The sequence below is a fragment of the Oreochromis aureus genome, linkage group 3 (genome assembly GCF_013358895.1).
Source record: "Oreochromis aureus strain Israel breed Guangdong linkage group 3, ZZ_aureus, whole genome shotgun sequence".
Taxonomy (NCBI): domain Eukaryota; kingdom Metazoa; phylum Chordata; class Actinopteri; order Cichliformes; family Cichlidae; genus Oreochromis; species Oreochromis aureus.
The window spans coordinates 70,975,537-70,997,971 of NC_052944.1; the positions used below are offsets into that span (position 1 = coordinate 70,975,537).

At 39.9% G+C, this 22,435-nt stretch overlaps 2 long non-coding RNA genes across 2 annotated transcripts; both read left to right on the plus strand.

Annotated features, from left to right (window-relative positions):
- The first annotated feature begins 1,046 nt into the window (after nt 1-1,046).
- Nucleotides 1,047-1,721, plus strand: LOC120436254. Its single transcript, XR_005610280.1, has 3 exons — nt 1,047-1,073; nt 1,318-1,590; nt 1,670-1,721. It is a non-coding gene; the product is annotated as an uncharacterized LOC120436254 (long non-coding RNA).
- Nucleotides 1,722-2,100: 379 nt separating this feature from the next.
- Nucleotides 2,101-9,735, plus strand: LOC120437663. Its single transcript, XR_005611328.1, has 3 exons — nt 2,101-2,160; nt 2,268-2,363; nt 8,569-9,735. It is a non-coding gene; the product is annotated as an uncharacterized LOC120437663 (long non-coding RNA).
- Nucleotides 9,736-22,435: the final 12,700 nt, after the last annotated feature.

Below are 22,435 nucleotides of genomic sequence, written 5' to 3' on the forward strand. Positions count from 1 at the left end.
TTTCATCAGAAGTAGTTTAAAGTATTTGTTTGGGTTGTTTTTTATCCACAAAAAGCCAATCCATTGTATTTTTTAATAGTTGTCCCACGTAATATATTTGACCACAATGATAAGACAATCACCCACCACTGCGTATGAACCAATAGAAAAGCTGGTGCTCAGAGGAAGAGGGCGGGCTTTACTTGGTGTCAGTGAGAGAAATGAAAAAAAGCTCAAATGAGTGAGAAGGACGATGAAGGAAACATCTGTGCTGTGTCTGCTCTGTAAGTAGAATCTCTGTGTTTGTTTGAATTCTTGTACTTTGACTGGCTGCTCTCCTGATAACTGATGATGGAGGAGAAGACATGAAAAACAAATCAGGCTGAATTCAAGTTCAAAACACCACGAGGACCAACTGCAGGTCTGAACTGACTCTTTATCTTTGCTCAGGAGTCGAGGAAACACAGCAGGCAGTGAAAAGCTCAAATCATTCACTCATTATATCAACACAGCTGCACAGTGGACACATGACTTTACTGGGTTATTTGAATGCAGTGGAAATTTTCTATATAATCACAGTGTAGTCAGTGCAAATAGATGTAAATCATTAAAATAACTCTAGAAGCTCCATTTCACATAAAACTTGTGTGAAGAAGAGTCTAAAGTTTGTGGCTAATTTAACGTCAGTACAGGCTTTGCAGAAAAGTGTGGATGTGGTGAGAAGTGTTAAAAATATAAAATAGAATCATTTACAATTTATATCTAACAGCAGAAATGTCACAGAGGTGCCGTGGTTAGTGTCTGTGTAGGTTTCCTCCCACAGTCCAAAGACTTAGATTAGTGTTTTTGTAATATTACTGACCACTCAAATGATTCAGACTTCAAGTTGCCAGCTGGTCCCTTCTTTCCTTAATGGCTCATTTTTTATTGAAGCATGTTGCATCAAATTGAGAATCAGCAGATAAATCAGAGAGACAACTTTGTCTATTTGTCAGCTGTTTGTGTGGAGTTGTTCTTCGTGTTCACCTCAAATCAACCTGAGTGTCATTTCTCTTTAGTTCTGATCTCACTGCTGAGCTGCACAACAAACCAAGGTCAGTAACCTTCTTCTGTCACAGTTTAAACCTGAGAAATGCTCACTGATATGACCTGATTGGGTTCATGTTTCACAATGGAGCTCACATGTGAAAGTGTATCCTGCTAATGTTTTAATCAGATTCAACACTTTCATGTTTGCAGAATATCAGATGTAAAGCTGATGAAATAAAAAAAAAATATCACGCCACTGGTTGGAGAAAAGTATAACAGATCATCAGTTTTTCATTTTAACCCTCACAGCTCGTCTGACTGTGAGTCCCAGCAGCTCTCAGTTCTTTAAAGGAGACTTTGTGTCTCTGAGCTGTGAGGAGGACGACAGCTCTGCTGGATGGACTCTGAGGAGAAATGCAACCAACCTGCAGATGACTCAGTGTGGAGCAGAATGGGGAAAACCAACAAATTCAGCTAATACTTCTTGTAGTATCAGCTACATTCTCACATCTGACAGTGGAGTTTACTGGTGTGAGTCCAGAGAGGGTCCCATCAGTAACATGGTTAACCTGACAGTCACTGGTAAGCTGAGTGTGTGGAGTTAGTGTTGATGAAGCTGTGTGTAAATGGATGAAATGCTGTAGTTTGTCTCTGTGTTGAGGTGGATCAGTGATCCTGCAGAGTCCTGTCCTCCCTGTGATGGAGGGAGATGACGTCACTCTGCTCTGTAAAACAAAGACCACTCCCTCCAACCTCCCAGCTGCTTTCTATAAAGATGGCTCCCTCATCAGGAAGCAACCTACAGGTCACATGACCATCCAGCATGTTTCCAGGTCTGATGAAGGCCTCTACAAGTGTGACATCAGCGGTCGTGGAGAGTCTCCATCCAGCTGGATCACTGTCACAGGTGACACACTCACCTGTCTGTGTTTCTGCAGCTTTCAACATTCACAATGTGACGACAACTTAATGACTGTGTTTGCTTTATTTTAGACAAACACACCACCACACCTCCACCTACATCCACACCTCCTCCATCACTCTCTCCTCTTGTTCTCTCTGTGTTGCCATCTGTTGGATCAGTCTGTGTTGTGGTTCTATTGGTGTTACTGGTTCTGCTGGTGAGACGATGTGTTCACAGGAAACCTGAAGGTGAGACTCAGACTTCCTGATCTTTCATGTCTGAGTTTGTTTAGTAGAATAAAGTTCTGTTTTCATTTTTAATTCATATTATTGTTCATTTTGGAAAATCTTTACAGACCAAGAAACTGAAGAAAATGACACCATCACTCATGTCATGTACTCCTATTTCAAAACATCAATTCATCAACAACAGCCAGTCAGACGAAACATTGGTAGGGTTGTGTTTCTGTTTCTATTTTTTTGTTGTTGTTGTTTTTCTCTGTTGTTCATAGTAAACATGTTGGTCAGTGCATTTCTTGTCTTTTCGTTGACTGCTGTATTGGAAATGTCAACATGGGTAACTATGGGGAATAAATCAGGGCTGGACTTGGGTAAAAAATCAGCCTGGGCATTCTGACTAGAGACTGGCCCACCATGGAAAAGCCATAAAGCCTTTAAATGAAAACAACCCACATAGCAGACAGGTCTGGCCCGGATCTGGGGCCCGTTCTTCGTACCTCGCTAAGTAAGTTAGCCGGATTTGAATGTTGACGATTTCGCGTGATCTTGGATCGTTCGGTTCTCCGAAGCTCATCCGGGACTTGCTGTCATAGCAACAGATCCGTAAGCGTAAACCTGCTCGGGAGCAGGTTTACTTTATGTAAACAGGATTAGATCGCGGCCTCTCAGGTATGTCCGCTGCAGTTATATGAAAGCAAGAGCGATATTTCGCCACTGTTTTACCATAAATAAATATTATCAATGTAACTAAAGATAATGCAGCATTTGATTCTTTTATTGATTTCATACAGATACATACAGGTCATTTCCGAAAAAAGGAAATGTACTATTAATCATTCTATTACATGTAGTAGATCATGTCAGATGTAATTCATATTTTAGAGTAGTAATAGTAAATTACTACGTGCAATCAAGATGAGAGACCACGACTATAAAAGCGAAGGTGGATTTGGGAAGTCTGTCGCAGCCATGTCCTGTCCGTTTGTACGCGAGCAAGGAAGGTGCAAGACTGATAAGGAGAGTTTACAGAATTTAGCGTATATTGCGGGATAGACGGGATCCTTTAGCTCAGCGACGGTGTGCTCATAGAGATATCGATTTTCCCGTGAGGGTATTATTTACTTTCTTCTCTCTCTCTCTCTCTCTCTCTCTCTCTCTCTCTCTATATATATATATATATATATATATATATACTGTACTGTATATACTTACTCCCGATTTACTGTGCATGCTTCAGTCACCCCTTGCATGGGAACAGGTAAAAGTGATGGAGTGTTATGTCAAACTACACACAAAAAACCCACAATGTCAATAAATGTCACAGTACAAAAGCCGGGTGTGACGAGGGGTGCAGGACCACCACCTGTCTTTATTCGCTCTGCCCTTTTCTTGGTTGCTGTTATAAACAAACAAACAGATTATTCCAGGGTCTCTTTTCAAGAGACTAAAAGCAATATAAGTGGTAAATATTACCATTCTGTGGAATATTCTTATATTTCACTTTTACTTGTTCCCATGTTCTAGTGGGTCCTGTTGTGGCTCTAATGTCAAAGAGGATATGATGTAATATAATATAATGTGGTATAATATAATATCACATGATATAATGTAATATCATGGATCACTTACGAGTTTAATTTGTCAGCAACTTTCTGCCAGCCCTCTCTCCTTGCTTTTGCAGCCTTTGCAGTGTTCCCCTGCGTTTTAATTAAACTCTGAAACTCCTGAAATCCCTCAATCAAGAGTTCTTGGTCTGCTGCCGTGAAATACTGAGTGCGCTCCTTCGACATCTTCGCCGACCAATCACAGGGTTGCCGATCAATGTTTCTACTATCGATGCGTAGCCCCTTTTAAGCCACCCAGTGATCTCAGATTACTTCATCCAGCTATACTAATCGTCAACAACAGGTGTGTTCGGAGAACCGGATTAGCGAGCTCAAAGTTAGCGCGATGATTTGATCTTGGATGTGTCATTTGATCTTGGATGTAGTAAGCGAGGTACGAAGAACGGGCCCCTGGTGTCAAGCCGGCACTGCTGGCTGACTTTTGGCATGGTAAGTGGTATGTCATCCAGATATGGGCCAGGCCTGGCATAGATGGCACTGTTTATGTGATGGCATGCCACGTCTGGCCCGATTGTGGTTTGGTTTATGTGGCCCAGGCTCATAGAAAACAGGTCTGGCAGTGATGGCACTATTTATGTTCCTATTTTAGTTAAAAAACCCAAGTGCCATGTTGCAGTACTATACTGCTATGGTAATCAACGTTTCAAATGCAGGTTTGACAGGTTTGTCACTGTACACTTTATCCGAAACGTAGTGAGGGTTTACTCATGTTTACCACTTCCCAAATAGCAAAATTGGTATGGTCCGGATCTGGCCCACACAATGTGCTTACACATGACCCACAAACCGCAAAGAATGACGGCCCTTTGGTGGCCTAGATCTGGTTTGCCAAAGATGGCCCACACATGGGCCAGCACAAGGCCAGTTGCAGACACACCGGTGGTCCTTTGCTGGCCCAGAACAGTTTCAGCTCTGGCCCCAGATGTCAGTCTAACCTTAATTAAGCCATGTAATAACAACATGTGTATAATAGTGCAAAAGTAAGATGAGAAAACTCAGTTCAGACAGTGAATGGACTGATTCTTATATAGCATTTTTCAACTCTTCCAGATTACTCAAAGTGCTCTATACAACATGCCACATTTACCCAACCACACACTTTCTCTTAACTGAATGCTTCCTAACTACATTCATACTCACGCCATGCAGACTGGAGAAGCCAGGTATCGAACCACTAATCTTCCGATCAATAGGTGACCTGCTCTACTGCCTGAGCTACAACTACCCACTGGCAAAGATGAGTAAACCCTCACTAGGTTTTGGATAAAGTGTACACTCACAAACCTGTCAAACCTGCATTTGAAACGCTGGCTACCATAGCAGTGTAGTATTGCAACATGGCATTTGGGTCTTCTAACTAAAATAGGAAAATAGGAACATAAATAGTGCATCATTGCCAGACTTGGCGCACATCTGGTTGACATACACCCTGCCATGACACCAGTCAGTCAGAAGTGCCAGCTTGATGCCAGATCCAGGCCAGACCTGTTTTCTATGAGACTGGGCCACATAAACCAAACCACAATCGATCCAGATGTGGCATGCCATCAGTGCCATCTATGCCAGGCCTGGCCCATATCTTGATAGTATACGTCTTATCATGCCAGAAGTCAGCCAGCAGTGCCGGCTTGATACCAGATCCAGGTCAGACCTGCTTGCTATGTGGGTTGATGGCTGTAGCTCAGGAGGTAGAGCAGGTCACCTACTGATCAGAAAGTTAGTGGTTTGGTCCCTTGCTCCTCCAGTCTGCATGTCAAGTATCCTTGGGCAAGATTGCTCTCCGATGCATCTGTTGGAGTATGAATGTAGTTAGGAAGAGTATAGAGGCTGACATCTGGGGCCAGAGCTGAAACTGTTCTGGGCCACCAAAGGGGCTGTCGTTCTTTGTAGCATTTGGGCCATGTGTACCATATTTTCACGACCATAAGGCGCACCGTACTAAAAGGCGCAGTCTCAGTTATGTGTGCCATTACTGTATTTAACACACACATAAGGCGCACCTGATAATAGGGCACATACAAGTATGCGTATTTAAAAATAAAGCGGGAGCAAAACTGAGTTTGGTACTCACATTTTTATTACCGGTAATCGTCATCAATCAAACCCATCGTAGTCCTCATCCTCTGTTTCTGAATTGAACAGCTGCGCTAAATCTCCATCAAACATTCCAGGTTCACTTTCTTCACTGTCAGAGTCACTTTCTGTGCCGTGCGGCTCCTCGTTCAAAGCCTTACTTTGAACGGGCGGTTCACACCGATGTCCAGCGGTTGGAGTTCCTTTGTCAGGCCTCCCGGAATGACAGCAAGCTCACAGTTCATTTGCTTCACTTGTTTTTTCACATCGGCTGTGAGATGGGCACGCATAGAGTCACAGATCAACAACGATGGTGATGCGTGGAAAAAACCACCTGGTCTCCTTACATACACCTCCCTCAGCCACTCTTTCATCATTTCCTCATCCATCCAGCCCTTTTCGTTTGCCTTAATGATGACTCCTGCTGGAAACTTCTCTTTAGGCAAAGTCTTTCACTTAAAAATCACCATAGGCGGCAGTTTCTGTCCATTAGCATGGCAGCCAAGCACAACAGTAAAAGAAGACTTTTCATGCCCCGTTGTGCGTATCACTACCGTGCTGGTCCCCTTCTTCTCCACAGTGTGACTCACCGGGATGTCAAAAGTGAGCGGCACCTCGTCCATGTTAGTGATGTGGCTGGGCTGGATGTGTTTGTCGGCGATGTGTTTGCTGCAGTAGGAGCGGAAGATGGCCAGCTTTTCATTATAATCCGCTGGAAGTTGCTGCGCTACCGTAGTCCTGGTCCGGATGGAAAAATGGCACCGTTTCATAAAACGAAAGCACCAAGACGGGCCTCCTTGGAAATGTTCAATTTTCATTTCTTCTGCTAGCGTTACTGCTTTTAGTCGAATGGTGACCGTCAAAACGCTTCTCCCACTCGTTCTTTGCTCGATGATCCACCGCTCGAGTCTTTCCTCCAACTCAGGCCACCTCGCCTTATGTCCATGGAAACTCAGCTGCGTCTTCTTGACCTGTCGGAGCTCATTTTCCAGCTTCCTCCACTTGCGAACCATCGATTCATTAATCTTAAATTCTCTCGCGGCTGCTCAATTTCCATGTTCCTCCGCGTAGTTGATGGCCTTCAGTTTAAACTGTGCTTCATAAGCGTGTCTCTTTGCCATTTTCAGGGTTGTTAAAACAACGATGTTCTGCATAACGCACATACCTGTTCTTTTATACAGGTATGTGCGATTGTATATACAATCAACGCCCACACTTCCCCCTTTAGCGTTCTCATGGTGTTCTCTACTACGTCCTCCTTACAACACACACAGGGCGCACTGCACTATAGGGCACGCCGCACTTTTTGAAGAAAATCTAAGACTTTTATATGCGGCTTATAGTCGTGAAAATACGGTAAGCACATTGTGTGGGCCAGATCTGGGCCATACTGATTTTGCTACGTGGGAGGGTGCATCTGACCTCCTCGGCTATAATTGGTCCAGCCCATCATGACACTTTGGCCAATCCACCACGTTTCATTGTTTATACCATTACCCCCACCCCCACCATTGGCTCATAAAAATCACTTGCCCGGCAACCAGTCCACCTGTGGACTGAATGATTTTTGGAGCTTCAAGTGAACACTGAAGGATCTGCAGGTTTTCTCAGGTTATGTTTCAGCTCAGAAGAGTTTCTCTTTTGTTTAATGTTCTGATGAAGACATATAACACATAACTTCACACATATGTAGTACCAATATATTTACACAAGCTTTATCAGACTTGACTGATGATTCTACACATGCTGGGTTTTTTTTTTTCTGTCAGTTGGAAGCTGTGAGGCTCCCTTTCATTTAGGTAGGGATTATATAATAACTGCATAAATATCTGCGGAATGAGGAACGACCAAGATGGCTGCTGAGTATTTAATTTAAGGGTCAATATGAAGACTGTTTCTGACTCTTACCATGTGAGATTTCAAGATTTCAAGAATCAAAATTTCATTCTTTTGTGACAAATTTGTTGACATTTAAAAAAACGATATGCTTAGTCAAATGCAACTGTCTGTCTGTAAAGTTTCACTCTGTACTTACTGTTGTTCACTGTGAGCCGGACTGTGTGTTTGTGGTCTGTGGGTAACTGAAGCTAACAGCTCTGCAGCAACACTTCAGCTGCAGCTGTTTTAGCACAGGACTGTTCATGTTAACAGGAGGGACACGTAGACACCATTTGGAAAAGCATTTCAATAAACTTTCCACACAGATCATCATCGATTCAAAGTCTATATTAGTTACATTAAGGACTGTTTCCATTTTATTCAGTTTTCATTTAAATGTACCTATTTTATATATATTTTTTGACGCCGACATTTTAAACTAGATCTATCTCAGTATTTCTATATAATTTTATTTTAAATAAAGTAATAATTCTAGTTTAACAGTAGTCATCACAGCATACCAGTGTATCTAATATTAGTGCTCATGTTGTGAACAGTGTTTGCTTTGAACTCTGTGGTGAAGAGTGTCAGTCTTTACTGAAACAAGATGGCAGCCTTGTGGCGGCCCATCTGCCCCTTTCATAGAAACACCCCCAGTTCTTTGTGGTCACTTTGTGTTTCAGAGGAAAGGTGTGAAGGCGAAAAAAAAAGGTGCAAAAGGTGCCAGGCTTTAAAAAAAATGAAAAATACTTTTAATTTCTTCATCATGTAGCATTTTTGCTGTAGTGTAATTATGTGATTTTATAGTAATAGCAAATATGTTTTATTATTTATTACACAGACAAAGATTCAGCTGCAGTCAACTCAGCTGTGAGAACTGAAGATGTCAGTTATGGACAAACAGCCATCAGACCATGAAGGCCCAGATACAGCTGCTCTTGATCTTTGGATGCAGTCAAGCTAGTTGCTCACCCTGTTTCTAATCATCGTGCTAAGCTAAGCTAACCACGTGACCATCATGACTCAAGCTCAGCGTTATGAAGGATATCAAACTTCTCGTACACGTCTGAAGTTGCTGAAACTAAATCTTGATTATGGGAAAGGTTTGTTGAGGCCATGGAAAAAGGCGTTCAGTTGGCAATTCTGTCAAGCAGCTCCTTGTGCTGCTGACGTCAACTGAAGAGAAAATCTTGAAATCTTCTTGAAATTGTTACAGTGTATGTTATTTCACATCAGATTTATGAAAAGAAAAACACATTACCCCCATTTCCAAAAAAGAAAACAAAATGAAAACCCAACAACAAAACATAATAGAAACTGTCTCTAAACTTTATGGTACCTTCATCTTAATGGAGAGAGACAGTTTTCCATTAACATGAAAACTGCTGTTCGGAGAGTCAGAGAAATCTTTGAAAAGCAGCAAATGTTTGACTTTTTAATGTCACTTAATACAATTAAAGAGCAAATTGTTTTACATTTTTGAGCTCAAGGTTTGACTTCAGTGAACAACCATCGGCAGTAGCTGAGCTGGTTCCCAGTAAAGTCTGAAATGGGACTGTGTGTAATGCAGAGAGGTGGAGGTTGGAGATCTTTATTGAACTACAAAGCTTGTAATCATGTTTCCTGTTGTTTGAACTGTGTGTGTTTGTGTTCAGACTTTAAACTAGAGCCAGACGTAGTCTACTCTTCACTGAAGTAGTCCACCAGTCCAACCAATGACATGCAGCTGCTGGTCTCTAACTGGTCCCCCCAGCACCTCAGACCAGAGGACATCCACATGTTTCATATATGTATATATATAATTTCTCTGCAAGATTAATAAACTCTAGGATTCACTCTATTTTTAATACCATAAAACATAGACTCAAGGTTAAGCTTCAACTGGCAGATTATAAACAGCAGGGATGAAAAACACACAGTAAAACTTTAGTTCATGCCATGTATTGTATATTGTTTTTTCAACTGTACTTAATCAAGAACATATGAGCATAAAGGAGGTTCAACCTGATCAGTGTTTGACTAGTGTTCATTCACCTGTGAAATATTCATAGTCTCACACTCAGTGGTCTAATCTAAAATTAAAGAAATGAAGTGTTTTAGTGTGTGATAAAGTATAAATTGATAAACATGAGACTCAGTCTGAACTTTCATCTGGATCACACTGCTTGACTCAGAACTCCTCCAGTTAAACCTCTCAGTGAAGCTTGAAATGGCCGTGAATGACTTTTAAAGTTTTCTGCCATCTACTGGTGACACTGGGTGTTACATCAGTATGGTTGAAACATACTACAGTTGATCATAAAACCAGTTTGGGTCAGTTTGCATTTTCCTCAGATTCTCAACAGTTTCTGAAACATAAAAGAAGTAAAGGTTCAATTCAGTTCTGTTATAAGATCTTTGTCTGGATGTGACATATTGCTGAAAGGGACAGATGTGAACCCAAATCTAAAGAGTTCACTGGATTGGACTGGTGGATGTTGAGAGGTTACTGACACAAACTGGAGGATCGCATCTTTCTTGGCATCTTAGAATCAACAAGATCAGGAGGAGAAAAATGTTGCAGAGTAAGGGAGTGTCTAAGGAGTGGGAAGAAAAAACTCCCTTTTAACAGGAAGAAACCTCCAGCAGAACCAGGGACGGTCAGCGACAGATGGCCTGTACATTCTCAGACTGTAAATGTTAGAAAATAAAAAAAGAATGTGCATGTGAATGGGAAATGTGGCATGCTATATGAAGTGCTCTGAGTGTCCAGAAGAACAGAAAAGCCCTATATAAGTATCAGTTAGTGCATCTCTGCATAGCTGCAAGTGTAGTGTTTTAAATTTGACGTCATGGTGGCAGTGTTTTCTCACTGTTACAGCTGGCTATGAAAATAAATAAAGTGGAAAGACAGTGTAAGAAAAATTAATTATTTCTTTATTATTAAACTGACTACTTAAGATTTTTCTAAACATCTGGGCTCTTAGTATTTTTGTCTTCAACACCACTCAGAACATTTCTAACCTGTTTTCTTCAACATATCTTATATTTCTTTAGTGAAATTATCCAGAGCTGGTTCACAACCAGCTAGATATTCATTTATCACTAACAATATGGCTTAAACCCAGGTACAAGGCATATTGGGTGGATGGTGCAGGGAACTACTTAAATGCTGCTATGGATGTAATCCCAGAGAAAAGTAATCCGATCCTCTCCATGGTAAATGGCCTGTATTTATATAGCGCTTTACTAGTCCCTAAGGACCCCAAAGCGCTTTACATATCTAGTCATTCACCCATTCACACACTGGTGATGGCAAGCTACGTTGTAGCCACAGCCACCTTGGGGCGCACTGACAGAGGTGAGGCTGCCGGACACTGGCGCCACCGGGCCCTCTGACCACCACCGGTAGGCAACGGGTGAAGACTGTCCAAGCCGGGGCTCGAACCGACAACCTTCCAACTACAAGGTGAACTCCCAACTCTTGAGCCACGATCGTCTACATGGACGACATCACTCACTGATTCACTGATCCACACCACGAGGATCTACAGCATGATAGTCTAGAACAGCGTGGTGGTATAGCAATACGATATTTAACCCAGTTGGAGAAATGGGTTATAATAAGATATTATTTTTGTTGTTGTGGAATAAGTCTTTTATTTGTTTTAATTGCTACATGCAACAATACATATAATAATACTAATACATGCAATCACCCTCTACACTGCAGACTTCTCCATCAACTCCCCACGCTGCCACCTACAGAAGTTCTCTGACGACTCTGCCATAGTCGGCCTCATCACAGGTGAGGATGACTCAGAGTACAGACAGTGGACTCTGGACTTTGTGGACTGGTGTCAGCAGAACCACCTGCTGATCAACGCCAGGAAAACCAAGGAGTTGGTGGTGGACTTCCGGAGACGCAGACCCACCACACTGACACCGGTGAACATCCAGGGAGTGGACGTTGAGATAGTGGACTCGTATAGGTACCTGGGTGTTCACCTGAATAATAAACTGGACTGGAGCCACAACACCGATGCTCTTTACAGGAAGGGTCAGAGCAGACTCTACCTGCTGAGGCGGCTGAGGTCATTTGGAGTACAGGGAGCGCTTTTAAAGACCTTCTATGACTCTGTGGTGGCATCTGTCATTTTTTACAGTGTTGTATGTTGGAGCAGCAGTTTATCGGCAGCTGAGAGGAAGAGGTTGGATAAACTCATCAGGAAGGCCAGCTCTGTTCTGGGATCCACCCTGTACCAAGTGCAGGTGGTGGGAGACAGAAGGACTCTGGCCAAAATAACATCTCTGATGGACAGAGTCTCCCACCCCATGCATGTAAATGTTGCTGAACTGCAGAGCTCCTTCAGTGAGAGACTGCTGCATCCTAGATGCATGAAGGAGCGTTTCTGCAGGTCCTTCCTCCCTGCAGCTGTTTGCCTCTTATCTGTAGTTATTTTTATTTTATTTAATAACTGTACAGTACTCCTTTTATAGTAACCATTGTCCTTAATGTAAATATGTAAGACAAATTGTGTATGTTTCTATTCTGTGTCCTGTGTACTCTTTGTTGTATATGTGTCTTTCTGGCTGCTGTTACAACCAAATCAAGACCCTTGTGAGACAATTAAAGGATTATTCTATTCTAAAAAGTGATATGAAAAAAATTTGTTTTGATTTCTTCACTTCCCACTGGTTCTAGCAGCAGCTTTTATTTTGAAGATCTATGGGAAGTTGTGCATCGGGAGTCTCGATTAACTCAGTTGTCCTGTGTCCCAAAACCTTGGCCGCATCTTTCGGAGGACCCGGCCTTTGCGGTCTATGAATAAGCAAAAATAGTTCCAGCAGCTTTTTAGCTACCACCAAAATAGTAAGGCGTATATGAGATAGTGTGGCTGAAGTTGTGGTAAGACAACTAATAACTTACCATCTATGATAACTGTTAGCAACAAGAGTAATTACATGTTGTAGACATGCTAGCTACTATTTTAATATCATATTTTCCAAACCAACAAGGAAAGTTTAACATGTGCATTAATTACCCAATCATTAAATCATGAGTATTTATTTAGCAAACTGTGATGTACGGTTATGACCTTAAGTGGATGAGTGTTAGTATTATATAAATATAATATTGTGCCCACTTTGAATTGCAGTAGTATTTAGTCTAAGTAAACCTTGTAAGTTGTAAGAGTCATAATTTAATTTGTTCTATGTACTTTGGTGTATTCTGTGAGCTAAAGTAGTTCAAACATCAGTGACAAGTTAATGGTTAAACACAGGGGTGTCAAACTCCAGTCCTCGAGGCCCGGTGTTGTGCCAAAAAAATTACTGTCTGCCAAAAACTGATTGCTCGTATTTAAACAGCTGTAAATAACTTGTTTGTCTATAATACGTAAAACATGTGTCAAATGTATCCCTCATGAATGATATCAAGTGATCAGTTTTTGGCAGTGACTTTTATGTATCCTTTATTTATGCAGTTAAAAAAAATCTCGTTGACATTAGAAATGTCTTTTGTAAGAGTATGTTGGCAAAGAGGACAGCAGAAATTGCAACAAATATTACAATAGTTCTTCAAACATATTTTAAGTGGACAAAAAGGACCTGATTGGTTATAATGTAAGTACAATGACACAGAGTTTTAAAGATACTTGAAAAACAGGTAATTTTTAAATTATATATATAACCCCTTTGTAAACCCTGTTCACCGAAGTCTATTTACTAACATACGTAAAGATATTGCTAAACATTGGAAATCAGTTTTTGGCAGGTGATTCCTGAAAAAAATTAGTAGGTCAATAGCAAAACTATAGAGCTTGACTGCATGCTGAGGTGCCAACCCCCTAACCCTCACTCAAGTAATTTCATTCACTCATAAGCTGCTATAACGTGAATCAAATGGCTAAATTTATCACCGCAGCATGTATTCAATACACAGTGTTGGGAAGGTTACTTTTAAAATGTATTCCACTACAGAATACTGAATACATGCCCCAAAATGTATTCTGTAACGTATTCCGTTACGTTACTCAATGAGAGTAACGTATTCTGAATACTTTGGAATACTTAATATATTATCATGCTGTTTACAACTACGTGAATGTACTATTGCTGTGATTTATTACTGTTACTGAAGGTCCGCGGCTCCGAAACGTAGTAAAGGGACCTCTGGCTAATACGTCGGGTTCGTGTCGGGCTGGTAGCCGAAAACTAGCTTTACTTTGTTGTCTGGGTCAACTTTGCTTGCCAGAGACAGAGAGAGGCGTTGAAAGGCTGCTCCAACGGAACTTATTTTTTCCGAAGGAAAACACGAACACAGTGTACAGTTGAGTCTTAATAGCTTACTTACAAATGGGCTCGTCAGGCACTCTTCTTGGCTGCAGTGGTTATTATTATATTTACATGCTTCCAGCTCCCGTTTTTGCTCCGTGACAGCTCGGACTTTTCCTTTCTCTCCCTCCCTCGCTCACAGACACATAACGGGTACGGCAGTCCATTCTCCCTGCAGCACGGACTACACTGCCCATCAGGCTACATGCTTTAGAGCTATGCCTGTAGCATTCTGTCTATTAGCTTAGCACAACAACAACAACAAAAAGGCGCTCTCTCACCCAGGAAACACGCAGAGAGAGAGCGTCACCCTGTAACCATGGCAACCGTAACGCTGCCGCCTGGAACAACAGAACAGCTGTCAAACAAACCCAAACAGTCCTGACCCGCGACAATATGAAACAGGGAAGTACCGCCGTGTATTCCATTTATTTCAACAAAGTAACTGTATTCTGAATACCACCTTTTTAAACGGTAACTGTAACGGAATACAGTTACTCATATTTTGTATTCTGAATACGTAACGGCGGTACATGTATTCCGTTACTCCCCAACATGTAAATGTTTCGAGGCACCGGCCCTCGAGGACTGGAGTTTGACACCCATTGTTTAAAAGGAGAGTACCACAGATTTTTGAGAGTGTAGAATAATTGCAGTGTGTAGTTGTTGTTAATTGATGAATTTATAATACAAATTTCCAAATTTATCTTAATGTTGTACAACAAGACAAGATGAAAAAACATACAAATAAACTATAATACAAGGAGAATAGGCTGATAGACTGTAATCAAGTTTTAATGTGTGTTTAAGCAGTGAACATCTGTTGGAACATGTTATTTGATGGGGTGCTGTAGAAGTTACACTCTCGAAGCCAACATTAAAAAATATAAGTGATTTTTACTCTTAAATCTACACTTTTTATGAATGTTTTCATATTTGATTGTGGTTTATTAAAATAACTTTAATATGACTAAAAATACAATATTTTTCTATGAAAGAGCACTGTAAAATCGAATATTGTGTTTAATTAAAACGTTTAAGTAGACTTAACTAAATTTTTATCAATTTGTTGTTGGAACTCAGTTTAAGTAAGTTACCTGTACTTTTTATTCAAAAAAGATGATCAGCTCAGTTTGTCTTAACTTAGATAAACTAAGTAAGCTGGAAATTTTGCTCCTCAGTGCGGACAAAACGATGTGGTGATCAGTCCGCATGTTCATGATGCCAGCATTTTTTTCTGGAATATGTTGAGCAAACCTGAAGAAGCTTCAGCTCAAGAGATTATTATTGTCGTTGCTGTGATTCTTTACATGATACACTGACTTGGTGAGTAAATGTTTAATCTTATTCAAACTATTTTTGTGCCTTCTCTTAGTTTAGCACCAGATTTATGAACTTGCTAGCTAGCTAGTTTTAGCCTAGCGTTGCTGCTGCGTCTGGGCTCATGTTACTTAAAAATGAACTTTAAAAACCTCCCAGTGAAATTTTCTGTTGATTGTTGATTGATAGAAAAGTGAGCAGCTACTAGATAAGAGCCCAGATTAAACTTTTTCAGAAAGTCCAGCCATTAGGGGCGGGGCTTGTTTTCAATCCATTATAAAACTTTATAACATATCTGTATGCTCTTAACGCATGTATTTATTTTAATGCTTTGTGGCAGCTTTTAAACATCTTTGGCATCTATTAATATCAAATCTAGCCTTTCTTCAGCAACATAAGCAACATGCTTTTATATTTAACAAACATTTCTGTTTGATTACATTTTAAATGATCATAACAATAGTATTTGTTTCGTTAAAAAATGTGTTTTTAAAAACAAGTTTTGTTATGAAAGTCCAAAGCCATAAACCAGATTAGTGGCCTGTTAAATGGTTAAAGTCTAGGTTGGTTTTATAGTTGAGAATAAAGTAATTGTGCTTGTATCTTGTCCTTCTAAAGAATTAAGTTAAATTCCACACTTGAATCATAAGAAACATTTTGGGGTTGCATATAAAAACTGCCATATGTTAGATCCAATCCGGGGCTCAAACCGGCAACTTTCCGATTACAAGGCAACCTCCCAAATCTTGAGCCACAATTACCTCCTGCTCGCTTGCTTCTTACTGTCTTTGAGGCTCGGGACCAGCACTCCACACATTACATCAAACTCTTACAAGTCTAGAAAAGGAGCTTTTGGACAGAAAGACATCAACTCAGTAGTAAGTATTTTGGTTTTCCAATAGCAACTGTCAGTGACATTTATATTAATCAGGCTGAACTTTAATCATACTTTAGATCAGCCTGTTTTACTTATTGTTTTGTTTGTGCTTTGGTTTGGGGAAGTTGTTTCTTTACTGATCTTTTCCTGTCTTCTGTTATTAGACCTGAGATATGACTGCACTATGCTGTTGCTGGTGACCACAGTTAATTCTACAAGACATGCTGTGTAAGTAAACAAACAACAACAGTTTGGTCTGCATTTCTTGAAAGATCACATCCCCAAACTTAGTTTAGAGGGTCTACACTGTATATAGTGAAGTCTGCAAGTTTTCTAACAGCAAAATTTGTTTTGTTCCCAAATCATTTTGCACATCATTAGAATGAAAATTATTGGCCATGTTTGCATAGCCCTTTTTTAAAATGATGCTTTCATGACATTATTGTATGTTGGGTGGTGGTCAGGGCTATGCAGACTGACAATTGGGACATTGAATGTCACCTCTCCGGGAACCTGAGATTCTTTAAGCTGGGGGTTGTTCCATGGGAAATGCAGAAAGAGAATGTTTTCAGAAAGCAGAAAGTTGATGTTTTAAAAAATCTGATTGTTTGCTTGCAGGACACCAGGAGAGATGAATCCTCCGTCACAGATGGTGTGGTCAGTGAAGATGGTTGCCTGCAGGTTCAAGCTCATTGCATCTCCAACCCACATCTACTGCCACTATACATAAGGGAAGTTAAAGACTTGCATCACCTCCATCCATGATAGTCATTCAGGCAGTAATGCCTGGACTGGAAACAAGCCATCCTTAAAATAATACAACATTCCAGCTCCTGTGTTGGAATGAAAAACAAATGTGTTGTTTAAATTAGAGACTGCACTTGTTTGACAGAACAATAAATATATTTTATTTTGATTATATAAGTAATGTAAGTTGCTTAGAAAATTGCATTACTTAATTTAAACTTAGTTTCAGAATAATTAAATCTGAGACTTTGTTTCATTGTGCGATTATAAAAATTATGGCAGTATAATTGTTGTTGTTAAGCAGAACAGTGTCTAGTATGTTTTAGCATTTGAAAATAAAAGTTGGGCTGATTTTAACATCATTACAAGAAGTTGTTATTGTTATTGATTCTTTTTTCACATAATCAGGTTACCACGAACTTTTTTTAAATTTAGCAGAACTTGAAATGTTTGTCAGTGGGTAAACAATTAGTATTGTACAGTCAGAAACATCAAGTTATTCTTAGTACTGCATACTTACAATAAATAAGTTGTCCTAACAGTCATTTAAAGTAGGATTTACTCAATTTTTATGAGGCAACGAATTTGCATAATTTTTTTGAGTTCTGGGAACTAATGAGGTTGTACAGTGTACTCAAAATAAATATGTTGCCCTAACTTAATTATCTTAAGTAAGCTTTACTTAGTTTTTTTTGAGGCAACAAGTTTGCATAGTTTTTTTTAAAGTTCTGGCAACTAATTAGATTTTACAGTGAGGATTTTGTAAGAAATATTATTAGAATATTGGATATACAGTACACAAATTTAGTGTTGGTCACTACTCACAGAACAGCTTGACTTACATAACAAATTACACTTTTTTATGAAAAATTTAGTTACAAGGAAATGTGAAGTACTAAACCAGCAGCTTTGCTCTGCTGTTAGCAAAGACAGATGTTACTCTTTTAATAATAAGAGTGTCTACAGCAGCTCATATTCACAAGTGAAGGAAGAAACTCAGATCAGAATTCAAAAATATCATTAGAATAAAAACTTTTTTTGTGCAACGGAGTCATGTCAGTTTGTTGAGTGTGATTTTCTATCATCCATCAGGGGGCGCTGCAGCTCCCTCAGCATCCTCAGCCTTTTTTATGAATTCAACAGTGTTTGGCCGTTATGTGCAGAGACTGATTCAAAGTGTTTGAGAACTGTTTGAATTGTAAACACTTTATTTTCTAGTGTTGATTCACTGCAAGCACAGAGGAACAAAGTGACCTTGTGACGTTGCTTCTATTGGTCACACTTTGCTCCTCGTCTCTTCTCTCCTGCTGAGTTTCAACAAATTTGTCCTGCTGTTGTTTAACTAATCATGCTGACGTGTTTCAGTGGAGGAATAATAAACAGGAAAAGAAGCAAAAATTTTCATAATTAGTGTCTGATTAATGTCCACTTAACAATTTAGTCCTTGATGAACGTACTTTTACAGAAGGCCATATGATGATATGCACTGACACACCCAGAGTCCAGCTGTACCAACAACAAACAAACAGTGTCAGCTGAACCAGTCTGACCAGGAAATGCAAAACTGTGGTTTTTTGAAATGTGACACTCTTTATGTGACTCACTTCACCACAACCACAAAACTGTTTTTAGAGATTCCTTCAGATGTTTATAGAGGAAATGTCAACATTCAGAATACTTGGAAACAATGTTCCCTCTAATTTTTCATGTCTCTTGGACCACTGTGAGCAACATCAGACGTGTGCACTGTGGTCACGCCAGCATCGAATCCATCCAAGTTACTTGGTTTATTAAAATAATCAAATTACACCATTTACATTTATGCTAGACTACTTACAATGAAAAAAAAAAAAAAAAAATCTTGTTCATGACCTGTGTAGTATGTTAACACTATTGGAAGTAAAAATAACTTGAACTCGAACTCGAACAACTTTCCTTCTTCTTCTTCTTCTTCTTTTTTTTTTTTTATAAAGCTCTGACTTGTATTATGAGTCTGTGGTCTTGGAGAGAGTCCTGTATCTCTCTGTCTGCAAAAACGGTATATAATGACCAATGCTGGCCAATTAATTATAGAGTTAATTCCGCAAAAAACAAAGTTTTTTCCAGCTGTTTACCTAAATATGCAGCCAAGGCGGGGGTTTTTAAAATAGACATTTCAAACTATTTACAGATCAATCAGGTGTTCTCCATCAAATCTGATGCCACACAAATTATTTGTGCCACTCCAAAAAATAATTTCTGTCCACTATGAGATAAAGGAGAACAATAGCCTGATACCTGCAGGCCTGACAACAGGAGATGTATCACTCCGGTAACACCTGTAACATTCAGCAGTCGCCTCATTGTTCTGACACACACAACAAAACTATTGACTACACTACACACTAACTACACACTAACTACACAAGATTTGCGCTAAACGTCTCAAATCTCTCACATCTCAAAACACCGCCGTCACTCCTAAAACTTCCCCCCTTCATAACAACTAAATGCCATGTTGCCATATCATTTTTTGATTGGTCGACATGGTACATTTTTCGACCTATAGGACAGGGTTTTTGGTTTTGGTTTTGCTCACAGGCGGAGAGCGCGTTCGAGCGTTTTCCTTATAAAACGCTGTTTTTACCGTTTCTTCCCGCAGTAAATATAAACAACGACAGTATTCAGGAAGAAAACCAAACATTGCAGATATTTTTATCATAACTCTGGTTTTACGTGGCCTATCAACACAATTTAAAAACTGGTATAAAGTCCACACTTTTTCCGTCAATTGTTCCGTCTGTCCTGCTCACCTCTCCAATGGTTGTACATGTTGTCATTAATGTGGCTTCACTCCACATCAGCCACGCCGCTTTGCTAGCTAAAACACCGGTGTCGGCACATAAGGACGCTGTCATAGCCTGTCAACGACGGTGATTAGCTGCGTATATACGAATGTGAATGGCATTATTGGCTGGACTATGGGAGAAGGTGGTATCGCTCTAATCCGGAGCAGCCAGTCACTTACTAACACTGCAAAACAGAATTGTTAAAGTGCTTATTTTAATTTCAATTCAGGTTAGGTTTTTTTTTTGTGCGCAACGCAGATTTTCTGTGCGCAGAGACCGTGCCAGCAGTGCGCAATTGCGCACACGTGCAGCTTAGAGGGAACATTGCTTGGAAACAGAATTTAACAAAGATTTTTAGCCCTGAAAATGTCATGTATGTATATCCTGAACTATAATTATGAGGGCACAAAATGATAGACATAATTTAACCAACACTGCTCTTTAGTGCAAGGGTATGTAATTCCCAATATATATGTAGTATTTACAAACCTTTACTAAATGATTGTACAAATATCCTCAGCTGATTGTGAAGTGGTCAGGTGGGAGGTGCTGTCACAGATTTTCTGTCTGTGAGAACTTATTTACACAAACTTTGTACAGATGAAAGTAACAACACTGTTAGATTCAACACTGTTGAGTAAAAGAGAAAGTAGTTACATTTGACTGCTCCTGGTCACATGATGACCCCACAGCAGTTAGAGCCCCTTATTTTGATTTACAGAGTTTTACACCTGGTGCCCTTCCTGACAGTCCTAAAGTGATTTGTGTCTGGAATCGAAATCAAACCAGCAACCTTTACGTTAATCACTATACTCTGAAAGTACAACAACAGTATATTTTAGTATAATTCCTTTGACATGGCCTGTATTTTGTGTTTAATATTAACTGTTCTTCTTTTATTTGTCTTCTTTTATTATTGTCTACCTTGGTTTAGTACAAAGGCAACTTTGACTTTTATTATTATCGTTTTGTCATGAGACCCTTCATTCATCATTTATCTCGACTCTACACACAGACAGTCTACAAAGTCTACACATCCACCTGTGCCAGAGAAACAAATTAGCTTCCTGTTGCTGTCACGTATCTGCCACTTTCATTATGTTTGTGGTATTTGTTTGTCAAATACACGCTCAGATCCAGTCAGCTGAGTCAGTCCGGGAATGTGGTTGCCACGGTGATGCTATGAAGTCAAACAGGTTCAAGGTGTGTCGTATTAAACAGCTGACAAGGAAATACAGGTTAGATTGTTCACTGGGGCTGTTTAGTGCAGCCAGAGACCAAATCACTATCGTCAAAGTTTGTTTCCTTTCTTTTTTCTATTTGCTCTCAGTGCATAATTTTTCTATCCTGATGATCAGAAGAGTGTTTGAGGGTTTCAGAGATCCTTCAGAACAACAGTAAGTGTTTAAAATGACGTCTTTCAGTCTTTTAGATAATCTGACAGGTTGATGAAGTCTGTGAGCTTCAGCGGATTAACAGATTGTTCATGTTAATCCATCTGAACCAGGATTAAAGCTTCACTTTACTGGTTACAGATGAATGTCATGTGGAGTTAGTGTGAAGCACCTGATTTACTGTTGGCTGGTTTCATCCTTGAAAACACATCATATGAAATGAATTCAATGTGTTTTATCATCTAAAGAATTAAACCTGTCAGACTATATCTGACGCAATATAAAAAAGAAGAAAATCACCTCAATCACAAAGAGGAAACATACTTAGAGCACTCTAGTGTGTTGGAGATTCTGACATCATCTCTGATTTAGCTCCTGGGATTTTGAGTTGCCTTGTGGTGGATGCCTTGTAGATTTCTCTTTCAGTTTTTTCTGTTTGGTTTCTATTTCTGTTTTTGATTATTATTTGGCTTAATTACAATATTAATTGCATTATTGTTCTAGTAGTGGGGTGTATTTCTGGCAGTATTGAGTGTTTGTGTTGGGTCTAAACTCAGACCCCGCTGTATCCAGGACTTATTCCCATGAAAGAAAAACAAGGCAACAGTGTTCGATCGATTACTCACGCAAGGGAGGCCTCATCTGTGTCCAGCACGAAAATGACCCCAAATCCGGCCTCCTCTCGCTGCCTTTTATTGAGAGACAGTTCACACAAAACACAGCAAAGCAACGCCCACATGGTTCTAAGGCATTGTATGTATATGTCTGAACTTTTATATGTAAGTAGGAATGTGTGTGTGTGTGTGTGTGTGTGTGTGTGTGTGGGTGTGTGTGTGTGTGTGTTTGTGTGTGAGACCTCCTGCTGACCAAAGGGTCATAAAAGCAGGAAGCTTACAACACAAGAAACAGATCTTTTAGATAGGATGTATCTACAATAAAACCTCCCCCAACACAAAGTGGTTAGAGGTGCTCAGGATCAAAGGAATGGCTTTGATAATACTGCTTGAACTAAGACTGTACAAATTTAAGAAACACAATGGCAACATTCAACAATTAGACCTAACAATTTGTTCCTTTGTGGTTCTCACAGGACAAAATTTCAGTTTTCTGCCCCATGTTTAGGTTCCAGTTTAACTTTATGGTTGCTGTTTTTGTGGTGACTTTCTGCTTTCTGTTTTGTCTGTCTTTTGTGTGTTAGGATTTTATCAGGAGTCTCCTCTTTGTTAT